This window comes from Lasioglossum baleicum, chromosome 5 (genome assembly GCF_051020765.1).
Source record: "Lasioglossum baleicum chromosome 5, iyLasBale1, whole genome shotgun sequence".
Taxonomy (NCBI): domain Eukaryota; kingdom Metazoa; phylum Arthropoda; class Insecta; order Hymenoptera; family Halictidae; genus Lasioglossum; species Lasioglossum baleicum.
In genome coordinates, this window is record NC_134933.1 from 13,688,626 (window position 1) to 13,701,014 (window position 12,389).

At 40.7% G+C, this 12,389-nt stretch overlaps 1 protein-coding gene across 9 annotated transcripts in view; it reads right to left on the minus strand.

Annotated features, from left to right (window-relative positions):
* The window catches only part of LOC143208940 (nucleolysin TIAR), a 603,751-nt gene that overhangs the window by 185,240 nt on the left and 406,122 nt on the right, over positions 1–12,389 (minus strand). The gene's annotated exons all lie outside the window — the stretch shown is intronic.

Here is a 12,389-nt window from a genome sequence, read left to right on the forward strand (position 1 = left end):
AATCATTAAAAAAGAAGGTTATCGGGACAGTCTAGCTGTCGATACAGAGGGTGAAAGAAGAATGTAGCACAAACTCGAGTTTTTGAGTACAAGCCGGCGAACAGAATTGTAACCACAGAGAGAAAAGGTTCTCGCAGCAGATTGTAAGGGTGGGTGGAGTTGAGTGACTGATGATGAAGTCATTCGAAAGGTAGCCTGGCTCCTGCTCATACCATTAGCTTACGAGGGCCTGGTTACATAGAGAAAGAATAGAGGAGGCAAGTGGTATGAACGCTTTGCTCCGATTTCGGTGACGCCAGAGCACAAAATTATTAATCTACGTGAAGCATCTCTCGGTGAGTTGGCACCGTTCGTTAAATATTTTCGCGCTTTCACGCCCCTTTTCGCAGGATTCATGCGCTTCCGGCTGCCACGACAATTAAGGCGATTCGCCAAAAGCACTCGGAATGCGACACTTGTTAACATCTGGCGGTATACTCGGTATCCCGAGTGTTTCTTATCGGACGATCGTACGTCTCTGACGAACAGTTTACAAAGTTCCATTTACGGCGATGTTTTCTCGAGCGTCATTTTCCGACGGTTTTGCGATTTTTTAGAAAGAAACTACGAGACTCTTGCGCATTGACTTTTCCGCACAGATATTCTCCACTTCTTGGAGTATATAATACATTTTTTTTATGGCGGAATGGTTAAAATTGTATGAGCTACATTGTTTTAAATATGAACACTGTTTAAGAATGTGTCTTACAGGCTGACACGATTTTAATCATGAAAGTTGTCTAAAACTGAAACAAACAGGTTAAAACAGAAAGACGATTATTTTATCCATTGAAGACAGTATGATAATTTTCGTAAAAACGAACGACGACATTTTAAAAAGACTTCAACTTCATTATTTTTATGAAGAAAATTGTTATGGATGAATGCGACGGGGAAAATTGTTTTTGTCAAAGTGCTAGAGCAGAATGGCCTCTTGAACGTCCGGTCGGCCATTTTTTTCCAGCAATCGTCGATTGTCCTTGTTTCTTCCGGCTACGTTTCCGTTCCGCGGTCTTCTCCAGAGAAATCTCATTTCCCGGCCGGTGCAACCGACCCCCATTTTCACCTTTAACGAGCGCCGCGAAAAATAACGTAATGCGCTAAATTAACAATTAAGACCTAAACGGGTGGTAATTAAACGACGGCCGGCGGGGGTACCGGCTAAGCCGAGAAAACGAATCTGTAAGATGCAGTGAACCATAAGACATCCGACGAAGGTAAAGAAGGGATCAACTGAAGGGTGGCGTGGGTGGCACCGTGGAATAAAAAAAGAATAACCGGGAGGACGAGGCGGATGCAGGACGAAACAAAAAAGCAGCCGGATGTTCCTGACGGCAGGTCGGATAATGTAAAAAAGATTCCGTTTAATCCATGTGAGTACAGTGCTTTCTACTCGATGCCTCGTGCTCCGTGCCGGATCTTCTAGGAGAATAATTGAACGGTAATTGAAAACGAAAACTATGAGCGAACGCGATTTTCACCCTCGTGCGTCGTTTAGAACAATTTCACACAATTTTCATTCATTTTGGCGAAGCGGTAGATCGATGCAAAATTTATACAAAGAATTTCGAATCCTTTATCTCTACATTGACACAGAACTTAAGCTAGGAAAAGGAGCAATTGATGAAGGTTAAGGGTGAATGATTGTCAAGGCATTTTTCTGCTCCTTCCAACGAGAAACGTCGCACTGAAGGAACGCCGAATGAAAATAACTTTTGCAGAAACTCTAGCAGATGCTAATTATTTTGTACGAATGAAAATGAAGCTGTCAAAGGTAAATGGAACTGTGAACAAAGTCGGCATTTGGCTCATTAAATCTTATTTGAAACACTGAGAAATTGAATTTCTACCGGAGCGGAGCTGGTAGAAGCAGAGTCGGCTTTGAAAAATTCAATTTCGTTCCGTTTTTAAAGTCTGTTAGCTTCGTTGCTGGGTAAACAAAAGACATCTTACCAGTCAACATTTATGTAAGAACAATTAGGTCTGAGTAAGTACGATTTGATAAAAGAATTGTTAGCTTGGGAAAAGCAATATTCATGTAGGCATAATGGTATGTGATTAGGAAGATGACCTTAAAAAAGAATATAAAAATAAATAGACGATGAAGAATTTCACAAACTATTGGTAATCCATTTGGCAGCTTATCCTCATTCGCAAAATGGCGACAGTGTGAAAAAAAGTTGTTGAAACTTTCCTCTACCATCCACATCTTACAATAGTAGTACCCGTTCCAAACAATCCAGCTTCGTCCGCTCGAATTAATAATTGTAATAACAATTACGTGGAGCGTGATCGGCGGGTGTCCATCGGACCACGAAATTTATGTAAATGAATAGTCGTGGGTTAGCCCAATAACTGAACCGGATCGTGCAGTTCCTATTTCACTGGCGTCAATCAATAGGGAAACGTAACATTCCACTTGGCATGCTGAAACGTTCGGTTGCTTACGCTAGATAGAACTTCTTGGCATGATATTGATTTCTTGGCCCGACATATCGTTGCTTTTTCGAACTCGGCCGGATACACCGATTTTGAATGGAGCCTGGTGCAAGAAGGAGGGGTTTGGGAGGGGGGGGGGCGGGGGGAGCAAGACCCGAGGGCCCCACAGTTAGGGGCTTAATTTCACATCTCATAAAACCGGTGAACGGTGGCCCGAGCCCCGAATACGATCCGCCATTACATCGGGGGTGAAACACCATCGCTGAAAAACGAGCATCGGCTTCTCGTTACTGTTGCGCACGGATAGCTCCTGATGCATCCTCGAGCCCGTCACACCCACATGCCAAGGAGAAAGCTTATAAGCGAGCAATGTTTGATTGGACGGCCGTGTTACGGACCCGACCGGAAACTCTTTCTCCATTGATATATTCGACATATGCGCCTCCATTACAAATGTATTTCCTTTATCGTGCGCCCGTAGCTGCATCATGAAATTCCGATACACTAGCGCACGGTTAAATTTCTATCAGTCCTGGAGCCACCAGTTATCTGTTTTTCCCAAGGCCTCACTACGGCATGACTTGACAACGCGAGAGAATCGGTATAATGACCGGAAGCAAGATAAACGTCGAGCATCTCCAAGGAAGACCGCGACTGAAGAAAATAAACGATAACGGAAATTTATAGGACAGCCAAGATTCTTCCGATTAAAATAAGCTCAAACACGAGGTGAATCGTCAGTCTGTCAGATGATGGCTAGGCAGCATCTCTGACTACCCCACCATCGCGCGCATTGTTGCTATTGGCCGAAGACGATGGCGAATCATGATTGGAACTACTTCTAGTCCGTTTCGTGCGGTGGTAGGGGAGCCAGGATAGAGTAAGATCGTATTCTTTGTCATCATGCGGACGAATAGTACGTAATTATGGGCGTAGACTCTCGTTTCCAGGATTGCAAGAGTGCGGATGCGCCTTCTCATTTCTCGATAATGCAAAGATGGGTGTTCTCAGTCGTCAAAAGCGCTAGATATTCCTATTTTTACGTTTACGAGGCGTAATTTGCATTATTCGGAAGCATAAAGCTGCGCATGTAACTATTGGGTTGGAAGGAACGTTCGTAGCGTTTGGAAATTAAAATGGAAAGCTAAAATTCAGATATCTATTCATAGATTTATTCAATAACATATTTTCCATTCTGTTCTAGTACTTTTTGCCATTTTCGAGATTACTTCTCATGCTATTGAATAAACATATAAATAAATACTCTAATTTTATCTTCGATTCTTAATTTGGAAACGCTACGAACTTTCTTTCCAACCCAATATTTTTATAAAGCTGTGACAGCTACATGCGGCCGGCTAATGCAAATTATGCCTTGTAAACGTAAAAATGGGACTTTTGAGGGCGATTGCGGCCTAGATAGATCTATAATCTAGCGCTCTTGACTACTGAAAAACCCTGTCTTTGCATTATCGAGAAATGAAAATGCGTATCCCGCACCCTTACAATTTTGGAGAGACTACCCCCTCAAGACGCAGATGATAAAATTAGTCCGATTCACCTCGTGTTTCGACTCATTTTAATCGTAAAAATCTCGGCTATCCAGTGGCGCCACAATTATAAAGGTTACTGAAAATGAAATTTTTCATTTCGCATGAAAATTCGAAATCTAATTATGAGAACCCTATGAATTTCTTAAGTTAAGTAGCTCTTGGTAGAGCGTTCGTCTTCTCTCTGCGAAGAAATTTCATAGAATGACCCATTTTCATTAGCGCCGCGGTAGGAACGGGTCTTAAAAAGTCTGAAAGGTCTGAAAAAATTATTGTGGACTATTCCTCTTTATTTTGCATGAAAGGGTTCGTCCTTCGCGGGAGTCGCTTCAGTATATCTTGCGAGCGCGTTATGCGAAACAATTTTACGTAAAAAGGGGACCGCGTTGTGCCCGAGGGAGTAATACGGACCTGACCCCACAAATATACATATAGGGGTACGCGTATGAAATTTTCGTGGCACGGAATTGGATTGTTATTTTAAAATGTACAGCCACGAGCGCGATTAAATCGAGAGACTGCCCGGGAAACACGGCGCAGTAATTTAACAGTGGATATTTAAACTTCAATAATTCATAGTTTGCATCTCCATACATTTCGTTATGGTCGGAGCGAGACGAAAGGCTCTGTCGGCTTCGGGATGAAAGACAAAATCAGTTCGGCATGATTGAGCAGCGGGAATAAAATATTTATTAAATATTATACGCTTCGGTTACGTTTATGGTTGAGTGTACCGATGGATACGATGCTCGTGGCTAGTTTCATGCATACATTTTGCCACTGAACTCTAGTTTTTGGACACATTATTGTATATTCGTTATGTTCTTAAATTAAACAAAATGATCTGCATGCGAATATATGGATTTCGTGGTTCAATATTATTTAAAAATTTCACAATAAATTCAATACAACACAATTGTTTTTCTCTTTTCACTGTTAACATTATTTTTATATCCTCTGTATTTGGTGTAACTTTTTATAATAGACCGCAACATTTAATATCGACACAGTGAAAAGCAATTGTTTCTGGATCAGAAAAGAGAAGTTTCTGTGGCACATATTATAGCAAACCAGATCCCCTACTTTCTGGTCTGAACAAAATGGCGGTGCAGTGGTTCTAAAACACATAGTCGTTCACAGTAAAATGGCGTGACATAAAAGCTGCATATTTTATTCAATTCTATTTACGTCTAATAAATGAATTACAAATTCGTATGCAATCTCTTGTAATTTATCGCAAATGAAGGACAAACGAAGAGAAAATAAATTTCGCTGACTAAAATGTTCATTGTACTCAAAGTGAAGAGGTCCTTGTGTGTGGTTTGTTAAAAAATGGTATAAATGCACTTTGATGACGATCAAGAAAAAGATAAATTACCATTTGGGTGAAAATATTTTGTGAAACCATATTCGTGCGTTTCAAGCATTCAAGAACATTTAGAGACAAGAATGTTTTAAATAAAGCTGCGCACAGTGTGATCAATAGTTTCTAAACTACTGAGCCACGACGTTAGGTGCACAGTGCAAAAACCGTGGCATTAATTCGTGATCCAGTTTTCCAAGAAGAGATTGTAAATCGGAGTAGCATTCTATAAATTCGATATGTGCCAAGTAAGATAATAAATCTCAGTACATGCTGGGACAGGGGAAGAGGAGGGTCAGGTAGGAAAAGCGATAGGTAGACAGATCGCTGACTACGAGGTTAACGGAGTATTGCTTCTGCAATCAAAGCTAGATGGTTTACGAGTGACCCGCACACGGCTCACGGACCTCTTTCCGTTTTAATTAAGATAAAGGTAATAATTCGAGCGGTGGGAGTATTAACCGAGCTGACAAAAGTGACCGGGTTGGTGGTGTGCCGTATCAAGTTTCCACACAATCAGGAGATTACTGTTCATTTGAATTAAGATCTTTACACGTGCCTTCGACCATAACCGTTCCTTTATTAATTCTTTATTTTCGCCGGCCTACCGTGCCACCTATCTGGCTTTCGTATTTACACCGGCCGGGATCGACGAAAAAATCTACCAGCCATAAAAGTTTCAGATTTTATCTAAATTCGAACCCGCACGAAACCCGGTTACTATACCCGGTGTTATACTCTGCATATGTACAGACTCGGGGACACGGACATACAGAGAGGAAAGCATGTGCACACTTGTCTCGGGCCGAGGAATCGTTTCCTCTTTATTAACTGCGCGCAGAACCAACCACCCACGCTCGGAATTTTCACGTTAACCGGGACGCGCGGCTCTCTCTCTCTCTTTCTCGTTTCTGATATAACTTTCAATCGTCAACTTAACTGACGGAATAAAAATTTTTACGAGCCCCGCGGAAACATGTTTACGAATAACGAGCCGATCTTAATTCGTTCCACAGCTCACGCGCGGCCTCACGTTTGTTCGGTAATTCGCAAACTTTGATCACTCGATTTCGTTGTCACATTTTTATAATCAAACCTCTATCCGTGCCCGAACTTTCCATCTTATCACGCGATTACTGCGGACTTTCCTGGAAATTAAAAGAAAACGTCCGGTACGAAGTTGTTAATGTCAAGGCTCGCCCGGAGGATTAATCTGACCCTCGTTAGAGTTATTAACGTTCTGCTCGGGCTTTCCAGTCGTTCGCGAAACAAACGATATGTACTTCTAGAGCATTATCTTCTTGGTCATTTCGATCCTTCGGTTTTGATTTTCGATTAATGCAATAGTAAAGGTAAATATTAATTTTTGTTAATACATATATTAAGAGAGCAATAATAACCTGCACGAAGAATTCTTCAAATCTCAACGTCAGTTTAATATCATTTCATATGAAACAGGACTAATTCTTCACGAGCCGTTCATAATTCGTGTAGGTATGTCTGCGTTGAGGCGCATAAAGAACTTTTATGTTTCAAGTGTACTCGACAATGAATAGTAATTTTTAAACGACCAAAGAGCGAAACGTTCTCTCGAAAGTGAACGCCGAATTAACAATCTCGCAGAATTACAACAGAGCTGCGGACTCCAAAGTGAATGTTTTACTTTAGTAGGAGAAATTATTTCAATGTTGAGAAAATAATGATCGTGACATTAAAGTTTATTACTCCCCGCGGAAAGGGGTACAATAACTGGCTTCTTTCTTTTCGAAACCGGCGGTAATTGTGTAGATTCAAAGCGACGACTACATTGTTCGAATAGAAGGTCTGTCGCTGTGAGAACTTTCAATAGAAAAAAAAATAAGTAGGTTGACAATGGCATATTGAAAAAGTTTCTGGATATCTCGTTTCCCAATTTTTACCAATAACGCCACTTGTTCGGTATAAATCACCCCGCGATTTTTTTCAGCGACGACAATTGTTTTTCTGCTTTCGTTCGACTTCTTTTCTCTCATATATTAATACTCATATAGAGGGGCAGACAGAGAGAGAATTTGAAATCTGTGCTCGCCGTGTCTTTGCATTATTGTCAGGCTGCATTCTCGACGTCTTTTCAGGCATTGTGCGAGCGAAATTGAATGTACGAATATTATCCTTTTTGTTCATCGTTTGAAAACGAGAAATTTAAGCTGCGCCTTCAAAGAATCCCACTTATAGGCTAATTAAAGTTTATTTCAATTATTGGGCCAATTTGAACGCGTGCTACAGTGACTTTTGCTAAAGAGTTTTACCGCGTGTTCAAGTAAAACACGAGTAAATCGCGAGGTTTTCATCGAACGTATTGATGGAACCAAGTTTTTAAACGATTTTAATTCATACAATCAATCTTTTAAAAATTATAATGCACTCCGCATCTTCTGTGGAGACAAAGTTTCTAAACAGTCGGTCAACAAAAATATTGGGACACTCTTAAAAAGACGATAACTTTTTTAATATTGGACCATGCGATTTGAACTCTTTTCGAAAGCAAGAGCAATTAGTTTACTACAGGATGTGAAAAGAAATTTTTTCCAAAATTGCAATAGATCCGAATTGTAGAAAAAATACTAAAAGTTGCATTTTCAACTTTTTTATGTGGGCCTATATTGAGAATTTAAAAAGTACATTTTGTAGATCTGTGGACGCGGGAAAAACAACAGGCATTGAAAGATCTAAGAATCCCTAGATTTATTGTAGTTACAGGCCGAAAATCGTGAAAAATTGCAATTTTCACCATCTTTAAACGTTTTCAGAATATTTCAGAATATGTTTAATTCACACAGATCTACAAAACGTACAATATTTAAAAAATTTTTAATACAGGCCCACAAGAAAAAGTTGTGAAATAAAACTTTTAGAATTTTTTCTACAATTCCGTACATATGTACGGTACATATGAAGTAGTATAAAAATGTTGCTCTGGAGGTTAGTTTAAAAAATGATTCTAAATGTGTACAATAAATGAAGGGGTGGATGGATAAAGGTGTCAAGTAACAAATTGTTTGTTTTCTGTAAAAGAGTTGTCCTTTTTTGATGAATGAAGATAATAACACAAATCAATTACGAATATATATATATTTGTTATGGTTAATCTCTAATACGAAAAAAGATAATAATTATCTTCATTCATGAAAAAAGGACAACATATTTTATTAGAAACTCTTTTACAGAAAACAAACTTGACACCTTTATCCATGCACCCCTTCAAATATACAAATGTTATTTTAAACAATGGTTACGTTCACAGCACTCCTTTTGAGAGAGTCATCGGTACTCTTATTAATGGGCTTCCGGTCGAGTTCAATGACCCCGCGTTCAGACGAAATAAATACAACGAGCGAGGAACAATGGCGCACAGTCGAAATGTTGCAGCGAGCAAAGGACTATGACATCCTTAAATTAACGCGAGTCATCTCCCGAGCATCTCCGGGTCTAGTCGCGACTATTGTCGAGTCTCACTGGCGCGCATTAAACGCGAAAAGATTGATGGCGCGTCCCCGATACATGCACGTCGTAGCAAAACGCCGATGCAAAATCTTTCGTGACTCGCTAATGTTTTGTAACGGTTCTTGTTCTGGCACAAATGTTGATAGATCGTCTCGTTGACCAATGATAAGATCGAGCGCGTGTGTGTCGGCCGCCGGAAGAACGATCGCTGTCCGATCACCGGCCGCGAAAAATATAAGAAGAGAGAGAGTGAGAGAGAGAAACAAATGAAAAGTTCCGCGACATCTCTCTCTCTCTCGCTCTCATCCGATTTTAAATTTGCATCCTGTACAACGCGGACGGAACTCGGTCAGTTTTTCGGAGATTTTTCGAGAACTTTGATAACGGCCCCCTCTCCTAGCCACGTTCATGAAACGATGGAATATAACTTCGCCGGAGTGATACGCCCGGGGAAGACTCATCGACGCCATTTTTATGTCCCATTCCGCTCAGCACTTCGAACAATGAAGCTCCAAGTATTTTTGAAGTTTATGTAGTTGTATGTAGAAAGGATAAAACTCGAAGTTAAACATAAAATCCGGCAGGGCTGTTCCTGTCGAGGATAAAATATCCAAAAAGTTTTAATACGTCTTCTATTCGCGTGGAAAGCCGTTATATTCAAAGTACATGGTGCAGAGAGAGAGAGAGAGAGAGACAGAGAGGAAGATAGTGGAGTTTGTTATGGGGAAAAAATGCTCGAACTCTCGCGGAGAAGTTATGCGAGCCAGTAAAGCGAAATTCGTAATTAAATGACACCAAATGTATAAAGTATTCGATCACTTCGAACTGAGAAGTACTCCAAAATTCTGCGAAGCAAAGGTAATTAGTCTGTATCAGAAAAACCGAAGGATGGACGTGAAATTGTTTGTCAAATTGCAATGATCTGCTACAGAGACACTCGAACAGCTACGACGCAACTATTCCTTGTAACTTCGTGTCTCCAATACTGAAATCGGAGTTCAAAGAGCAAAGCTTTGACACTGTAGAAGAAGTTCGCGTTGGATCGCAGCAGATACTTCAAGCGAAGAAACTGACTTGAGGAGTCGAAGAAAATCATTTCCAACAACTATTTAAGGGATTGCAGAACAGTTGGAATTGCTGTATACTGGGTGTCCCGAAAATGTCGTTATTGAAAGGGATGATTCCAGAGGTAATTCGAAGTAACTTTTACGTTTGCGAAAACGTTCTCCGCGGTTTTGTTGAAGAGTTATTATTAGACGGCACTGGCGTTGGGCGAGCCGGAATCCTTTCGATTTTCGTAAATATAATTTCGCGAAGGGAAATGTTACTTGGGGATCACCTTGTTCGAGGAAGTACAAAATTTTTGACACTCTGTATTAATGCAGAAGGGGATGGAAGTCGAATTTGAATCGGGTACAAAGTCAAAACGTCATACTTTACGAAATGTAGCGCGCCCTTAAAATATCCGCAGCACGATGAAAATTGGCAGACGGACACACAAGGAGGACGAGCGACCAGCAAAGTCATCAAATTTGATCTGATAGTGTCGCAAGGGAACTGACAAAGCGTGTATATCGATGTACCGCTGCGGAAGCAGGTTGATAAATAGTTTCGTTGATCGACAACGAGGCGAGGCTCGTTAGACGTACGTGAGACGAATGAACGGTGCCGCATCACGAGAGACAGTGGCAAAGCGGAGAGATAAAGAAAAAGAAGAAAGTGGCGAGGTTGGCGGAAAAACGGGTGGTCTGGGTACCTTCCTATTATTCACGCGCGAGATAGGTGAAACGACGGGCGAAGGTGCGCGAGAACGCGGGGCGGGTGGGGTGCAAACGGGGGTGGGTTGATCTAGCTCGATCTCGAAGAGGGTGAGGCTAGACTTAGGTAGGTGGGTTAGGGGTTCGTGGTGAATTCTTATAAATCAAAACAGACACGCTATCCCGTCTCATAGAGTGTTTCCACCCTTTCCTGCGCCCGGCACCTACACCCTCTTACTTCTTTACCTCCTAGCGCCGCTGGTCTGGGCGAACAAAGGAGAGAGATGATGCTCCCGAAAGAGAAAAACGTCCGCGTAAAATGGTCAAACGAGAGATAACGTTATTGCGTTCCCAGTGAATCGTCGATTAACCGGTTCGACGTCGACGATGTCGTTAAGGGACGGTTAAGATTCGCTCCTCTTGCCCTGGAAGCAAGCTTCGTGTCGATATTGAATTACGGAACCTGCATCGCAGGAACTAATTGCGGGACGAACATGTTCACATAACAGAATTTTCATCTGGAACTGCAATCATACAGCGTGATCCATCTACAGATAGCTACGTAAATGTGTCCCTCAATTGTGATGGCGTATAAGGCATTTCTTCAAAGTTACAAATTGATGATGTGTTTCTGCATTCTTTAATTTATCAAACCACTGAAATTGAATTTTAATAATTCTGTAAAACTGACTTTATAACGAGTGTACCGAAAAAACGATTTAGAAAAATTAATGTATTCCACACGATTTTCCATAACTTTACATAAACGTTTGCGACTTTATAGTGACAAGTTTGAATGTATTCAGTATTATAATGATTTCCTATTATAAAGAAGGGGTCGGTATTTTTCTAGAGAGGAAACTACTTCACCGCACCGCGGCTGTTACGGAGAAGTTATAAAAGAGGGTAATGCAGCCATAACTGTAATCCGCAAGCGTATGTGAACACTGAATTTTTAATCTTATAGGTATTGCTTTAGTGGTTGCTTATAAACCATGAGCATAGAACGAAAAATACGATGAAAATATATAGGTATATAGAAGCTAACCATCGTGTTCCGGTGTTACCCTTCGAAAATGAAAAGAGTTCATAATGTAGTACCATCATTGAGGTACCATCTTTTTCTGTTATTTTTAAACCTTTTATAAATATTGATATTAGACAGGAACGAAAACGTTTAAAGTGGAATTTAGCGATCTTTTCCAGTCTTTATTCTTGTTTCTCAATCTCTTAGCTGGCAACTGAGCGATTCTTTTTGACGTTATTATTACAGCGGACGTGCTCTCATCTGCTACAAGAACCGCTGGTTCGTACCTACCATCGTCGTGACGTTTTCCAAAGCGACGAATGCTTCGCTGTGTAGAAATAGAATTGAAATTCTTCTCACTCTCCGTCGTTACCTCTGTTATGACATTATTATCATCTATCTCAACGTTCTTTTCAAATTGTTAGATCTTAGACACTGTACCCAATTCATTATAAAGAGCAATCCAATCAATTGTGATCATCTTTTGTAGTTGGTCGTATGTATGAAATTCGAGAGAAGTGAAAGAAAAAAGGAAATAGAAAACTTATGTGGGAAGTGTTCAGTAGTCTAATCTTAATTGGTCCTGAAATATTTGCGCAGATCTTGAATTTCTCATAGATCGTGTGGTAAGCGCAATCCGATCATGAACGGTGATCGTCTCGCGCAGTAGGCCGCCAGTAGAAAATGAAAGAAAGGCGAATAAGAAGCGCGAAAGAAAATAGAAAACTTAC